General features: G+C 37.2%; 2 long non-coding RNA genes across 2 annotated transcripts in view; both read left to right on the top strand.

Annotated features, from left to right (window-relative positions):
* Window positions 1-14,263, top strand: part of LOC309500442 — a 95,387-nt gene extending 81,124 nt beyond the window's left edge. Inside the window, exon 3 of the long non-coding RNA XR_014206596.1 lies at window positions 13,436-14,263. This is a non-coding gene — a long non-coding RNA (uncharacterized lncRNA). The remainder of the gene's footprint in view (window positions 1-13,435) is intronic.
* LOC309500744 lies at window positions 10,305-12,908 on the top strand. The gene is made up of 3 exons (XR_014206681.1): window positions 10,305-10,438; window positions 10,544-11,839; window positions 11,924-12,908. It is a non-coding gene; the product is annotated as an uncharacterized lncRNA (long non-coding RNA).
* Window positions 14,264-17,415: the final 3,152 nt, after the last annotated feature.

The following is a 17,415-nucleotide window of genomic DNA, read 5'->3' as shown; positions in this document are numbered from 1 at the left end:
ACCATTCTATGCAAGTTATTAAAAAGTAAATGGACAAAATATGCTGTTCTGAGTTTCAACAGAAGGGGGCAACATAATCTCACACGTTATGTTTAATCCATATTTTACAAGCATTTCCCTGATGTTTGATGTTTGACTAACAAATGAACTGAATGTGGTGAATTCCAAATAATAATTAATAAAGTATAATTAAAAATAAAGTGATTTGTATTAGATATTAAATCTGTTTTAAAATATGGTTAGAGCAAAAAAAAAAAAAAAAAAAAAAAAAAAAGGTTCAATATACTCATTGATGTCTATAAGAAACAATGCTTACCATTTAATTTTAAGCAGAGAACATGTTTCATATTTCACTAACCCCACCCACATTATCAGTATACAGCAGAACTTCACTCAGTGCTTCATTCATCCATCAGCCTTTCATTCATTTTCATTAAACATGGTTAACATGGAGGACAGACAGATACTACTCATGATACTCATCATGGTTTCAGGTAAAAATACTTTAATCACTATATACAATAACTAACCCCTACAAGAAATCTGTATTAAATCATTGTATACAAAATTTATCTATTTAATTGCAGGTGGTTTTGCTGATAGAATTGGACCAATAGAAGGAAATCCCGATATTATAAGAGAAGAAAGAGAGTCTGTGACACTGAGCTGCACATATGAAACTAACAGCAATGATATTTGGCTTTACTGGTACAAACAGTATCCAAACATAGAACCAGAATTTGTACTAACTGTATAAAGGTGCTCGATGGAGAAGCGAAGAAAATATACCTGATTTCAGTCGACTACATCACAATCATCCACTGAACTCATTATTAACAGTGTAACTCTGTCAGATTCAGCTCTCTATTACTGTGCTCTAAGAGTAGCAGCCCAGTGATACAAAATGCCTGAGAAGCTTTACAAAACCTCACACAAAATTAATTCTTTGAAAAAGTCTTTAATCAATCAGTATCAAAACACATCAAGTTTCTGTAAACCGCCAACAGGAAATGTGGAAACAGCTGTGAATTTGGAGGTACAAAAGGTTGCATAAGGGCATGTTTAAATAATATACCATGTATTTAATATGCTTCTTGTGTTATCTTGTTTGTTGTTACTGTATCTCTTTATTTTCATAATATGTTGTAATTGCAAAAGATGTCATTTAAAATGTGAAGTCTCTTTAAAAACTATAACTGGCACTGGCAAGAGCAAAATGGCAATACAATATTAACAGTAAGCTGCAAAATGAAGAACATAAATAAATAAAACAAAGAAATAACCATCAATATTTTTGATCATCTTAGGTGATTTGTAATTCAGATTCAGTGTCATGACAGGAGGAGGAGTTTAGCACAGACACTATACAGCTGTGTAAAGATGAGCTGTACAACACTGTGGAGAAGCTGCTGTTCTAGCCAGTTTAGTGAATGAACATGTTGATCTATATTATGATACTGCTGTCATCAACTGAAGGTATAATATTGTGGAAATGCATTCTATTGTAACGGAAGTGTTAGAAAACTACATTTAATGGCACTTTAATTTGCAGGCTCCAGAGCCACAGAAGTCATCACTCCAAAAAGTGAGAGAGTATTTGCACTTGAGGGTGACAATGTGACACTCTCTTGTAACTACAGCGGTTCTGTTCGTGGAGTTCACTGGTATCGCCAATACGCAGGCTCACCACCACAGTTCCTTATACTGGAAGATTCAGGGGTACCTTTTCAAGCTATTCCCCCCGTTCCAAGAGTAACCATCAATCACAGAAAAGAAGAACGGCATGTGGATCTGGAGATCTCCTCTGCTACAGTGTCAGACTCTGCTCTGTATTACTGTGCTCTGCAGCCCACAGTTACAGGAAACCTTATAAGACTGTACAAAAATAGTTTTCATATGCTCAAGCCTTGATAGAAATGACATAAAAAAGACATAGAGCTGCTACTGATACAAGTGGAATTGTCAAGTAGCATTGTTAATGTAAGCTGGCTTTACTTATACACTGCAAAAGTGATCTTCTTAATCAGTATTTTGTCTTGTTTTCTGATACAAATATCTAAATATTTTTCTTCAGTCTTCAGCCCATATTTCATCCTAACCAAGAAAGGCAGTGGGATATGACTGATCTAGGATCTGTGTGTCTTGAACCAGGCCCTTCACAAGCTCCCGTTCAAGATGCTAACACAACACATCTTCACATGCGTTCTCCACCAAGAATTGTTAGCAGCGATCGTCCTGAAGGACGTGTACTTCTATGTTTCGATTTTGCCTCGACACAGACCGTTCCTACCTCGAGGGTCGGGCACACCAGTACAAGGTCCTCCCCTTCGGGCTGCCTCTGTCTCCCTGTGTCTTCACGGAGGTCGCGGAGGCTGCACTTGCCCAGCTAAGGGAAATGGACGCTTGCGTTCTCAACTATCTCGACGACTTGCTCATTCTAGTTCACTCTTGAGATTCAGGTTCCTGAGAGGAACAGGAGACTAAATCATCCTCGGCTACGCCTCATCCTCCTTTGGGACCTCTCTGTAGTACTTATAGCCCTGCAGAGAGCACTCTTTGAGCTGCTACAGTCAGTCAAGCTTAAGATCCTGTCTCTCAAAGCACTCCTCATCTATCAAGAGGGTGGAGGACCTGCAGGCATTTTCAGTCAGCAAAACGTGCCTGGAATTTGGACCGGCTGACTCTCATGTAATCCTGAGACCCAGGCCCGGAGATACGCCCAAAGTTCCCACCATTACTTTTTGGGACCAGGTACTGAACTTGCAAGTGCTGCCCCTGGAGGACGCAGACCCAGGCTGCATAAATGAGGTGAAACGGGAACACTTCCCATAACATCGGCGGAACCAGAAGAATGGCATCTATGCTAATATTAGTCTCTGCCTCATCCTTATCCTGAGGTTACAGTAGCCAGCCGGATCTGGGCCGTGTCCACATCAGATGTTGGACCTGCACCAAGACCTCATCGCAGCCCTGAACGTCAGCAGAGACCGGGTCTACTAGACAGTCCCGTGTGAAGACCTTGTTGATACGACAGGCATTGGCACAGATCCTCAGCAAAGACCACAAGAACCAGACAAGTCCTCTGCTCAGGCCCCTATGGCCAGCTTCATCTCTATTGAAATAATTGCTACCAATCCACAATCTTACGTGTTAATCTTTCTTGCGAGGGTCGGCTCTGGCTTGCTTTATTGAGGACACTTAATTTAATTTGTGCATTGCTGTACTTTTTTTATTATTGTTATTAATTACTGTTATTGTACAAAGAAAAAATTTGTTAAGCCACATCTCCACATCTTATTAAGCTTAATTTGTCACTGTGAAGCTTTGATCAAGAATAACTTCTTTTTAGCACAGTTCTAGTTTGAAGTGACATCCATCTCTGTCTATATTAGTGCTGTCTTTGAAGAGCAGAGGAATCACCAAACCTGATTTGGGTTACAGACAATTAGGACATAATGAGTGTGTGGAAACACCAGCAGGTGTCTGACATGAACGTTAAAGCTATACATCCAATCTATTTGCAAAAGGGGAAAAACACTTGAGAAAAAAAGTGGTTGCAAATGCACATGAATGAAACAAAGGAAAAACAATCATTACTACAAAACAATAATCTCTAAAATAATATTTAAGTTAAACAACATAAATAATATTAAAATGTACTTGATTTTGGATCTATAGTATATTATTATTATTACAATAAGATTGTGGCACAGAGTTTAAGAGACATACGTTTAGGAATCAATTTCTTGTTTCAATGCAGAACCAACATGTTAGTTATTCATGTGATAATTGTGATGCTTCATATAGGTCTGTAAGCGTTTGTTTATTTTTAGTTATTTTTTAATACTTATAGCACAAATATTATATTGTGTTTCAGCAGAACTGTTTCAAGGGAGATTTTTAACATATTTTGTTCAAACACCATTACATCATGTTATTGACATGAAAGCATAACTCTGACCTGAATTACAGTGGAAGTCCTGAAATTCTCCATGTTCTGTAAATATCCCAGATCTAGACCAGTTCCTCCTTTACATGTATGAACATGTTGCAAAGCTGAAAAGTAAAAAATAATAAATTAAGCAACGAGGATCTGGACTTTCTCAATGCTTCAGTAACAAACTCTGCTCTGTACTACATGCACTCTGAAGACCTCAGTGAATAGAAATGCAAAGGCACTGTACAAATATTATAATTTGGTGTTCATTTATGAATGTTGGTTTAAATAACTACTGATGGTGTCTAGGATAAATTTAATAAAAAAAAAACAGTATATAAATGAAAATCAGAATGTTTGTGGTTTGACATTTTATATCAATCAGTTTAACTATTTTTGAAGTAACAGTGTTAAATTCACATTGTTCAGCTCTCTACAGAACATTCTAATTGAAGAAAAACATCTTATTGAATCGGTCACTTCCAAGTTTAACATTCAATAATCCAAGCCAATTTTTTATTTTAATATTGAACCCTCAGATGATGAGATGTGTGGGTGGAGCTTTGAGAAAGATTCAAGAGAAATTGTCATTTCTCAATATCCATTGGGGTTTTACAGTGCATTCATGATGTTCCTGTGCTCTCTGCTTCTGCTGACAGTAATACAGGGTATGTAAGAGACCGGTTTAAATATAAATATATTTAGAACTATATAAATATAATGTACCTGTTATTGTCAAATGTCTTTTTTTGTGAATCACCATGCAGTTTTCCACGACTTTTCATACTTTACAATTATCATTCTTTTTTGATGAATATGTTCTACACATTTTGCAGATTAATGTTTTGCACAGACAATAACACCACTGCAGGGCAGAACACAAGTTACTGAGGGGGAAACAGTCATTCTCTCATGCAAATGCAATGGCATTGTACAGAGTGTAATTTGGTATCGACAATATCCTGGATCAGGACTGGGATTTTGAGTGTCGTCGAATGAATGGTGTTGAAAATAAATCACTTTCAAATAGTTTCTATCTTCTTCATCTTCTGATCAGTTGCTTTTACTATACAGATTATTATTTTAGTGCATGAACTCAGAAATGTTTGGTCCAAAATGAAAATGACATTTAATTTACATTTGCCATATCCTACACCAGTTTTAATATGTAAATTAAATACATATTTTAATGCTTTATAAGTTGCAAAATAAAAATGAAAATGTATTACTCAAACGATGATGTATTTTTGAACATGTCCATGCAAAACATTCTAGCAAAATTATCATTTAAATGTTATTTTTCTTAAATGCAATTGTTTATTAAAATACAGTGTGATAGGCCTAAATGTAGTGAAATGCCTTGTGGATTTCAAAATGCATTCTGAGCCAAAACATGTCCATACTCTAGGCTACTACTTCAACATAGCTTTGTTGAAAAGGGTAGCAAAATTGTGATTTAAATGTCTTATTTTCTTATTTGCACTGATTCACTCACAATAAAGATGTTTAAAAATTGCATTTTCATTAAAGGGTTAGTTCACCCAAAAATGAAAATTCTGTCAGTAGTAAATTCTCCTTCATTGGCTGCAAGGTAATTGCATCCGGCCCAGAAAAGTTAGTAAAGACATCGTTAAAATATTCCAAGTGACTACAGTGGCTCAAGTTCAACTTTAAGTTTATAAAGCGCCGAAAATACTCTTTTACCTGTCAATCAACGCATCAAGATTGCACGCCATTGTCGTCAACAAGAAAACGTGTTACATGTCCACACACACATCTGCGTTTTTTCTCAAGGTCGCTGCTTACAAGAACTTACTCGAATTAGTGTAGCCTAAATGATGTTCATCGCAATGTGAGGCTGTCACACCGTCCAGTAAAATGGAGAATGACATTAAACATTCCCAGTTACATCCTAAACTTTGAGGGCAAGTATTGCAGTGATCTCGTGTTAGTGACAGGTTGATCCCGCCCTCACGCCGAAGTCATGAAGAGACAAGCGATGTCAATGTAAAAGGTAGGGGAAGTTATATTTTGATTAAAGATTACAAGGACACATGAATTTAAAATAATAAGAAGAAGAAGAAGAAGAAGAATGTGCCCAGATTAATCATTTATTTATTTATTTTTGCTTTCAAACTTAACAAAAATTAGGCATATTTTACATAAATTTGCAAGCCTGGCATTTTCAGAAAATCTGAATGTTATAGGATTATAGCCCCATTTTTTTAATATTCTTCTTCAGTTAATTAAACCGTATTTGTTTCAAACTTGCACTGACACTGACACACAGATAACGTTACATCTCTGAATGTTTTGACTGATAGACTGTGAGTTTTGGGTGGAGCTTTGAAGGATCTTACAAAAATCTCACAAATCTGTCTGCAGTTTTCATTCGTGGTTCAAGATGATGCTCCTGTGCTCTCTGCTTGTGCTTTCAGTAACTCGATGTAAGTGACAAAGTACTACTGTAAGTAGCTTTGTTTAAAGCTGGAATAGTATTAAATTTAATGTTATGTAAGTTCATAGTAATTAATTAACATTATTTAAAAATTTGCTATTTGATTTACATTTTCTGAATATCTTCATCTTGTTATTCTTCCTAACTGAATGTTTTCTATTCTATGCAGATACATTTGCGCAGTCAATAAGACCATTGCAGAATAATGTGCATGTAACTGAGGGGAAGCCGGTCACTCTCTCATGTGAATATAATGGCAGTGCAGACAGTCTGCATTGGTATCGACAGTATCCTAGATCCAAGCCTGAATTTGTGCTCCTCGTCCTGGAATCATCCTCAAAACATGTAACATATGCAAATCCCCGAATCCCTGGAATGGATGGACAAATGAGTATGAGTGAAAAACGTGTGGATCTGGAGATCTCCTCTGCTACAGTATCAGACTCTGCTCTGTATTACTGCGCCCTGGAGCCCACAGTGACAGGAAACGCATCATCACTGCACAAAAACCTAAAGAAAGAGAAAGAACAAAATATCTGTCTTTTATCTCATGTTTGTTTGCAGATTGAGCAGATTAAACGGACAGTATGGAATTTTTCGCCACTAGGGGTCGCTAACCTATTTACAATAACAAAGGCGTAGTTTGATGACGCAACATTTGCTAAGAATTATGGATCTTGTCGTCAACGTCAAGCCGACCGATCTAATAATGTTTATGGATGACTGAATACATCGATGCTTTTATCATGACTGTGATATGAAGCAGTTCGGGATTGCTAAGAGACAGCTATCAGCTCCACACGCAACGCGAGTCCCGCGGATATAAAAGGAATATGGACATTTCATTCTACCGAACTACATGCAGAATTACTACTCACAGGTCAGTTTATTAGACAAATTAAACTTGTGAGGTAACGCAGCGCTGTTTCACTTGGTCTAACATTACACTAGCACACTAAACTGCATTTGAATGTGTTGAACTGTATGTGTTAGTTTGTCTGTATGAGACTAGCAGTAAGCTAGATCAACATTAGAATAACATACAGATCAGATCATATTCTGACATTTTATCATTGTTGAACTATATAACATTGATTAGTTTTATGTAAATGTGCTCACCTGTTTAATAAAGTAACGTTACATGTAGGAGCGGTCGAAGTCTCGGACGTGGAGCTCTCGTTTATATACTGTCTATGGGAGCTCTAGGCATCTCGAAAACACCGCGCTGATATTGATTCTCGTTTTAGTTCTCCTTTTGTATCCAAAGTCTGCTTGCCATGGTCCATAATGTTTGAACGAAACAACAACAGCGTGCAAATAGACATTGCGAACTACAAAGTTGTCCGCGTCAGTCGCTTTGGTTACTATCAGAGGGCTCTGGTTGCTATGACAATACGAGCGGAAACCAGGGACAACGCGGATATGACGCCATTGACTGCGACAAAACGGAAATAAAGAAACGGGACGTTTCTCGAATTAAATTACAAATTTCTCCTGGTTTGAAAGTTGTTGGAAACAGTCAGGATAATGTAAGTACACAACTAAAAAAAATATATAACATAGATATAGTGATTTTTGCTATTTTTAAAGCAAAAAAGTTACATATTGTGCCTTTAAATTGATTGAACTGATTAGAATTGACTAAATGCAAGTAGCCTATACTTTTCATAAACAAGACATAATTTAAAAATAGCTTTAGAAATAATGTAAAAATATTTTAACAAACATATTTTAACATAATCACGATCACATCAGTGCTCTTATAGTACATGGTAAAATGATATGAGTTTGTGGGCAAGATTTTATTGATAAAACAAATGCAAGGAAAATATTCTGTGCTGTAACTGGTCACCATTTTATTTAGTCTCTCTTCCTTTTTAATCTCTTTTACAACATTTTACATTTATTTTTCTATAAAAAGAAAGATGACAAAAGTTTATTTTGCAAAAGGCTATAAGAGAACAAAATTGTGGATTTGGTCATCCAGTGAAGTAACTCTGTTCTTTGTGCCCGACAACTTTGTAATTATTTTGTAAACATCATTTATATTCCTTTTCCAAACCCCCAAACAAAAACATGCACTCTTCAGGTTCCACAAGGTTTTTTTTTTTTTCAGCAATGCCATAAAAAAAAAAAAAAAAAAAAATTGGATTCCTCAAAAAATCTTTCAGTGAACAGTTCTTAAAAATATATATTTTTGTCAAGAATATATATATATATATATATATATATATATATATATATATATATATATATATATATATATATACACATTTCAGTTTGTATCTTTTTTTAAAAAAGGAAAGCTCCAATAACTTAAAAATGAATGTTTTTACAAATTTATTTTGTAAAATTTTTCCCACTATCTAACTAGCCTGGTAATACCAGACTCTGCTACTTCACTTTGCTTCGTATACAGAGTCTGGAAGGGCATAATAGAGAAGTGTTTTCTCTCTCGCGGGGGGGCGCTTTTCTGAAGTTTAAAATCATTGGTTACCCGTAAGCCAATCACATAACGTTTGGTTATGGCGTGTGTTATGCGCATGCTCAGCCGCATCTAACTTCCACTGTAAACGCATGTATGATGCAAAAACTAAACCATCGAGCGAAATACCGGAGTGAACATGGCTGTGAATGACTTTTGCAGATTATGTGAAGTAAATCTACGCATCCACGGTACAATCAGCGTCTACGTCACGGCTCTCAGCCCGCCCTCTGTTCGTTGATTGGCCCGGCTGTTTTCAGGCCGGTGGAAAACTGAAAGATAGGCTGCTATCTCAGACTGACTACAGGAGCGAAATGAAATTAGCGGAAGTAGGATGTCTGACGTAGTCAGGCTACTATCTAACAACTAAAAATCTATAAATCTTGAGAACAGCTTTAAAGGGACTATGTGTAGCTTTTTAGGTATTTTATTATCTAATATCAATATTTTAAAATCATAAATATGCCCTCAATGGTGAACAAATACCTATGCCAATGATCAGACTAATCCTCGTAAACGAAGAATTTATTATCTTTATATACATGGGACGGGTAGGTCCACGGAGGCTTCCATGTAGTTCCGCCATCTTGAAAAACTATAATAGCAGAGAGGGACAAAAAGTACTAGGCCAACGCGTTTCCACAACGCGTTTTCGTTCAGAACCAGCGTCACGTGACTGAAGCCAGCAGAAGCGGAGGAGCAGAGCAGTGAGAGGCGCTTGTCACTGCCCCGGCAAGTTTAAAGGATGCACTGCACGGTTATTTATACACCGTTCATTCATACATAGGCTGAGTCACAGGATGAGTCCTCGTCGTCGAAAAAGTCCAAAATAGACCGTAAAAGGAAACGTGACCGGAGATTACAAAAACAAGGGTTAATGTCGGGAAAGCTAATGCAGGAGAAAGCTTTCAAAAGAGACGCTGAAGTTGCCTTTTTTCATTGCTTGGTTGTGTACTTTATTATATAGACAGTAGAACATTTATAGTTAAAAGTTAAACAGGCTCTTTGATGAATGGCAGCTATTGAGTAAAGTAACGTTAGAGAAGGCTCTGATGATGATGATATCTAACAATGCACGTACTTCAAAAAATATAACGAGTAAAGAAGGCATTACTACTAATTACCATAGTTAATGTTTTTCACAGTCAGTAATTCATACTGTAACATTCTTTTTTTCGTTGTTTCAAGTTTCAGTTTGTTTTAAATAACAAACCTGTTCACCCGAAGAAAAACTCGAAGTGCTATTATAATACATCCTGTCATAGCTTTTTGGTACATAATGGCTACCGTAGATGCAACGCGCATTTGAAAAAGTGAGGCGCTGGAGAGCACTATTCGTTTGAGTGCAAAATACAATTTCACCGCTAGATGGGAGAAATTCCTACACATAGTCCCTTTAAGATGGAGCTCAAGACTCATCATGGAAGATCAAATCTTGCCACAGGGTGGAGCTCCAGACTTAAATCACAGTGTTCCAGTGAAGAAAAGGCACATCTGAGTTTGTCATTTCATTCCATCATGCTGCTCTGTGCACTTGTAATATTATCAGTACTAGCAGGTGAGATTCATTTATTCTATTTATCACCACATCTTTTGATTTAAACATGTTAATATTACATTTATCTGGTCACAATAGTGAACTTAGTATGTTTTTTTTCTTCAGGAGACTCTCTCGGTGATCTAATAACTTCTCATGGTCCTGAAAAAGAAGCTCAAGATGGTAACAGTGTTACTCTCTCCTGTAACTACAGTGGTGCTGTTTTCAATCTACTGTGGTATCGCCAGTATCAGAGATCCAAACCAGAACTCCTTCTCTCCATCACTGAATCAGGAGATTCAGTTAAAGCAGATCCATCAGCCCACTGGTTTTCAGCTGAAGTTGACAAACACAGAAAGATCATGGAACTGGAAATCAGCCCTGCTAAAGTAACAGACTCTGCACAGTATTATTGTGCCCTGAAGCCCACGGTGACAGGAAACCCTTTTCCTCAGTACATAATCTTCCTGCATATTAGCCATGCTTTTCATTGATGCTTAAAAAGCACATGTATTGGTCTTGATTGATAAATCCAAAAAGTTTTAGTGCCAGTAAGTCCACCTCAACTGCATATGTCCATCAGTCTCCATAATAACAAACGTGTGTATCTGGAGATCTCCTCTGCTGCTGTATCAGACTCTGTGTATTACTGTGCTCTGGACCCCACAGTGACAGGAAAGCATGCAACACTGAAACACATTTTCTCCTGTGGTGTGACATGCCAAACTTCATCTAAGAATTTGTTCAACATGGTCTAATCCTTATTCATTTGTATTTTTATTATACATGCTGTTTTTTAATACCTCAAACTTAGTGTGGTGCTACAAGGAATATTTGTTCAAAATGTTCATTAAAAATAGTGAAAAAAGATATGACGACCACTCAGATTAAGCCAGGAGCAGGCCTTAGTTAAATCAGGACATATAGCTTTTATAAACATGCCTTAGAAAAAAAAACAAAAAGCATTACTGGTGCATCTTGACACAAAATAATGGCACTGACATATTTTTATATTTTAATATATGTCAGTGGAAGTTGTTGTTCAGTTAAAACAGCTCAAACATGCATTTTAGTCTGGGACCAACTTAAGTCTTTTCTGTGAAACCGGGGGTAAGTGTCATTATTTTGCGTGTGCGATTCAAAAATATATTTGAGAGAGAAATGTCTCCACCGTTTAATGTTTTCAGCTGAAGTCTGCCAGAGACTTTGAACATGAACTGGTTTAAGCATAAAGACTCCATTACAGAAGTAAATCATATTGCCAGAAGGCGGAGCTTAATATCATGATGTAGAAGCATTTTCATCTGAAGGAGTTTGTCAGAACTCAAAGGCATCCAGTCTGAATGACAGTCTTTCAGATTCTTCAGATATCTGCTATCATGATTATTTTCACTCTCCTCAGTTTGTTTTGGATGTTTATTGGTAAGATAAATATTACGTATTGCTACTTTCTACGGTTTAGTAACTGTTTGATTGATCTAACCAGGCGTTTATTCTTCATTATAGGCCACACAGAGGCAGATGCAATAAAACCCTTGTCAGGGGATGAAAATAAACTTGTTGGTGACACTGTTACTCTGTCCTGCAGTTACAAAGACTATACATCTACTGTTGAGAGTTTACAATGGTACAGACAATATCCCAGATCCAAACCAGAGTTCCTCCTTTACATCTACCAACATGGAGCTATGAGTGATAGACCAGACAGATTTTCTGCTGAAGTTCATCAAGATATTAAACGTGTGGATCTGAAGATCTCCTCTGCTGTACAGGGAGATTCTGCCATGTATTACTGTGCCCTGAAGCCCACAGTGACAGGAAATCTAACAGCATCATACAAAAACCTCCCATGCCATCATTCAAGATGAAGCTCTAAACACTTGCTTCATCTGGTCTTAAATGCCAATGCATCGTCACAGTCTCTCCTTTTGCTGAAACAAAAAACACATTCATATAGTCAAAGGTTCACATCTACCATATGACTGAAATTGTACAGAAAACAGTTTTGCCAGGAGGTGGTGCTGTATGACTTAAAGTGAGACAGAAGAGACGCTGTCTTTTCATTTTGTGAGTTTTTCCAAAAGACCTGCAATCTATGAGTTTTATCTTACATGCAGATTAATACTCTGTCTTTCTGATGATCAAGGATGTGTGTGTGTCTGACTCTGCTGTGTATTACGCTCTGAAGCCCACTGTGACAAAACTGAAGTCAAACCACATACAAAAACTCATGAGCTAAATCTAAGCCAAGGCAGTTTAACATCCTCTTCAGATCATGAACTAGTGCTTTTGAAGAATCAATTTATTCACAAAATTCTATAATAAATAGTGTAAATGTTAACACAGAGAGGGAGTCAGGAGATGAGCGGTGAGTCAAGTCCAGCATGACTAACTCCTGTTTCTCATTGCAGTAATTGGGATGGAGAGACCGGATGTAAGGGGAAAAGGGGAGAGAGACTATGGCAGACTAGTGAGTGGTGACTGTATTGTAAAAAAAAAACCCCAGAGAACTATTGTTTGAACTGTTGCTTTGTTAAAGAATGTTCAATAAAATAATTTACGAGTTCGCCACAGACGAGTTCTTCCTTACAATGAATCTCATCACAAACATATTTCAAAATCACACATAAACACATTAATAACACAGAGAAAACAAGAGAAAACACTGATGAGTGTGATTGGCTTGTTCTTCTGTTCCCCATGTGTGAAATATAGACATGATGTTGCTCAGAGAGGAGGGACTCAGAGTTCACAGATCTGACATGATCTCATCGTGTCTGAAAGAGACTGAGGACGAAACGATTCAGTCTGACTCTTCTCACAGTGAACACTTGTACAATGGATCTTTCAGTTATTCTGTTCTGTGCTTCAGTTGGTAGGTGATAGATAGATAGATAGATAGATAGATAGATAGATAGATAGATAGATAGATAGATAGATAGATAGATAGATAGATAGATATTATTTTCTTAAAAAACATCTCACTAAAAACGTACAAATGTATATTTTCTGTTTCAGCTGCTGTATTTGGAAATGTCATCAAACCAAACAAAACAGATGTTTTTGCTGAGGAGAGTTCAAGTGTTACATTATCCTGTAGTTTTTCTGCCTCTGGAGGTTCAGATGATCTCCACTGGTATCGTCAGTATGGAAGATCAAAACCTGAATTTCTTGTACTCATCTACAGTGCTGCAAAAGAAGTTCAGGTGTCTAATGTAGATCCAAGATTGTCTGTTAAAGTCGAAAAAAGGGATCAAAACCATGTGGATCTGGAGATCTCCTCTGCTACAGTGTCAGACTCTGCTGTGTATTACTGTGCTCTGAGGCCCACAGTCACAGGAAACACAAGAACACTGTACAAAAACCTGTTATAATGAGAGACAAGAGGAAAAACACAGAGACAGAGATGAAGATAGATAGAAAGAAATTGTAACTGACAATTACAGTATGATGTCATAAAAGTAATAGAAACAATTAATAAATCACAGGTACTAAAACAAAAGGTAGACACAGATTTCTTTTCTTTTGTTTTAATTGTAAGGTGTAAATTTGTGTGGCGATGTGAAAGATTTACATTACATTCAATTAGAGATACATTAAATCGCCATTCACTTGCCCTTTATGTAATTCAGAAAACTGTCAAACAAACAATAAAACATCTCACATGAGTCTCATTGTGCAATATTTAGTGCAGGTGCAGTACATGTCTGCCACAGGATGGCAGTGTTCACACATTCAGATACAGTCATTCATACTACAATATTATTTTATATTGTACACATTATATTGAACTGATACTTAGCTATATAAAAGAAAACATAACCCTATAAAAATGACAAATTCTTAAAATTTTCATTAGTTAATATATCCATGCTTATGATATGAGAAAATTAGACAAAGTAAAAAACAGCCATTAAATATTTAAGCCATTTTGCCTTAATAAATTGAGAACTTTGGTATAAAGGTCAGTGTACAGAATACAGTGTATTTCACCGGCCAATAGATGGACTTTATTGTGGCACTTATTGAGTAGATCCTTTGAATACTTTTTGTAGAAATTCAAATACACTCTGCATCATCATCATCACTGTCACGCTGGGTTCTCAAATGAGGACGATGGAGGCAACAGTTAACAAAATAACAAGAAGCTTTAATCCAAACAACGATCAGTATACAAGGTGCGAAACAGTGTGAACTAACACAAACAATCACAGACAATGAACTGAAAACAAGCAGGAACTAAATACACAGAAGATAACGAGACAACAGCTGAAGACAATGACGATGATGACTGGCAGGTGCGGGTAATAGTAGAGGAGGTGCAGGTGTGGGCCAAGGAGGATCATGGGAACTGTAGTGCAGACAATGACGATGACAGTGACAGTGAATCGTGACAATCACCACTTTCATGTTACACACATTGAGACAGCTGAACTCCATCAAGACAGTTTAAATAACTTGCTTCTCATGTTACATTTGTTGTAAATCTTCAAACTTTGTATAGAAATCGTTCTATACAAAAAAATCTCTAATAAATACAATTTAAAATGTGTAGTTAAAGTTAAATGACAAACCAACACAATCTCATGAAAGTGCGTATCTATACGCTGATTTCACGCAGCCGCCATTTTGAAATCGAAAGTGAGGCTCCGGTGGGAAGAACCCCGGAAGTAAAGATAAACAACAAGGCCTTGGATTACCAACCTGAAGCTGCTGCCGCGATTTACACTATTGGATGTTAATATCCAATATAGGATATGTATATAGTTCATTCCTGCTTCGTTTTTTACATTCTGAATTATATATAAAAAAATTTCACTGTATATAGTCTAAAGTATTAAAGAAATGTTTGTACATTTTTAGAATTGACACAACATCATTAAACACAACAATACACTATCACATTCACGATTCTCCTGTGATTAAAGGCGACACTTCCGGTTTTCTTCCCACCGGAGCCTCGCTTTCGATTTCAAAATAACGGCTGCGTGAAATCAGCGTATAGCACGAATTATAATTCTCGTATAATTTATACGCCAAAACGAGTTTTAGCGTTCAAATGATACGCACTGCAAACCCCTTGGGTAGGATTAGGGGTGAGGAGGGCGTGCATATTACACGCCATGAAGTGCGTATCATATACACGCGAAAACTGCATACCATATTTACGCTAAAACTCGTTTTGGCGTATAAATTATACGAGATATTATCATTCGTGCTATAGATACGCACTTTCATGAGATCGGTCTCGACAAACATAAACAGCAGCAGGAAGTTCAGTGAGGAGGAAGTTCCTGTGTGTGTTTCTGTGTGATCTTCAGTGACTTACAGCTCAGAGAACTGAGAGCCTCAACAGAGAACTGAGCTGATCTGATTCAACATGGACAGATGCCTCATACTTATTCTCATTGTGGGAACAGGTACATTATTTATCAAATAATTAATGAAATTCTGTACATAAATATTTAATTTGTTTTTAATTCTCAATCCCCAAAGGCAAAATTTATTTTACTTTAGTAATTTGTATTCTTATAAAACATGATTTGAAATGTGTTTGCAAACGTATTTTGTCAATTTTGCTTTCACAAATCAAAAATATATTTTTAAATTGTTGACAGGTTTGGTGACTGGAGACAACATTGAGCCAGATAAAGGGACAGAAAAAAACTCTAAAGAAACAGAAACTGTCAAGCTGAGCTGCTCATATAGTGCAAGTAGTGAATATGTTCGGCTTTACTGGTACAGACAGTCTCCAAACAAAGAACCGCAGTATTTATTACGCAAAGGTGCTCGATCCTTGAGTGATAATGTTCATGCACACACCTCTGATGATCGGTTTCAGTCGACTACATCACGAACATCCACTGAACTCACTATTACTGATGTACGTCTGTCAGATTCAGCTCTCTATTATTGTGCTCTGAGAGTTGGAGCCCAGTGATACAAAACATGAAACACGTCGTACAAAAACCTGAAGCTCTTTTCACTTTGAACAAATCTAGTGAAAACCACAATCAAAACCCCAATCTAATGTAATAAAATATGTGGTAACACCTGTGTGAGGTTGAATTAGGCCTGTTATAAAACTTAAAAGAAACAACAAAATGTTCAGGATATCATGTTTCATGAGGTTCCTTTCAGTGCACATCAGCAGCGGTTTCTTCATTAGGGCGATCGGGCGACGCACCACCACAGTGTGAAAGGGACTTTTTCAGTCACTCACTGTTGTTCTGCCTCTGGATATAGTCCAATCAGCGCCATGTCACGTTCTGTGGAGTACCGCCTCTTTTTGGGCGATTTCACTATGGCCGAAAATCGCCCAGAGTGTTCCCATCATAGACCGTATATAAACTGGACACAGCGACCCCATTGGATTCAATGGAGACAAGTGAAGTCAATTAGAAGCTCTCACTTCCTGGGGGTCGGGCGTATTGCGCAGACTCAAACTGAGCTTGACGATGTAGATGTGACGTGAGCAACCCGTCTGTCTTCTAGTAGCTGTGCCAAGAGAAATCTGAATCATTCCCTTCCGAAACTTGCAGAGACGGAGAGTGTGAGTAGGAGGTCTCCATGAGCTAGGAGCAGGAGAAACTTTTGCTAGGTATTCTGATGAATTATTTTGTCATTTTGCCTCCACGTCCCCCCGATTGCCCGCGAGCTTCTCCTCCTGTCCATACGGTAATTTCTCCACTGTGCGACATAGAGTCGCGTAGTTATGACGCAATCGTTAGCCTATATTTTTACAAAAATTGCTTCTACAGGGCCATAACGTAAGCTACAAGGTAATGGAGCCGTTTATACATTTTCGTGTTTCTTTAGAAATAATGGACAAATGGAGTCTTTAAACGCCTCAGATGTAAAGTTATTCGCTGTCAAAATGAATGGTAGTCAATGGAATGCTAACAGCAGGTGGGGGTTCGCTAATCAATGGCGGCGCCTGGGGAAGCTTCAAAATAATATGAAACCCTGCCCCCCTGGTTCCCATAGACTTACATTCA

The sequence above is a fragment of the Leuciscus leuciscus genome (genome assembly GCF_965113295.1).
Source record: "Leuciscus leuciscus genome assembly, chromosome: 6".
NCBI classification, from domain to species: domain Eukaryota; kingdom Metazoa; phylum Chordata; class Actinopteri; order Cypriniformes; family Leuciscidae; genus Leuciscus; species Leuciscus leuciscus.
This window is presented reverse-complemented; position numbering and strand designations above follow the sequence as displayed.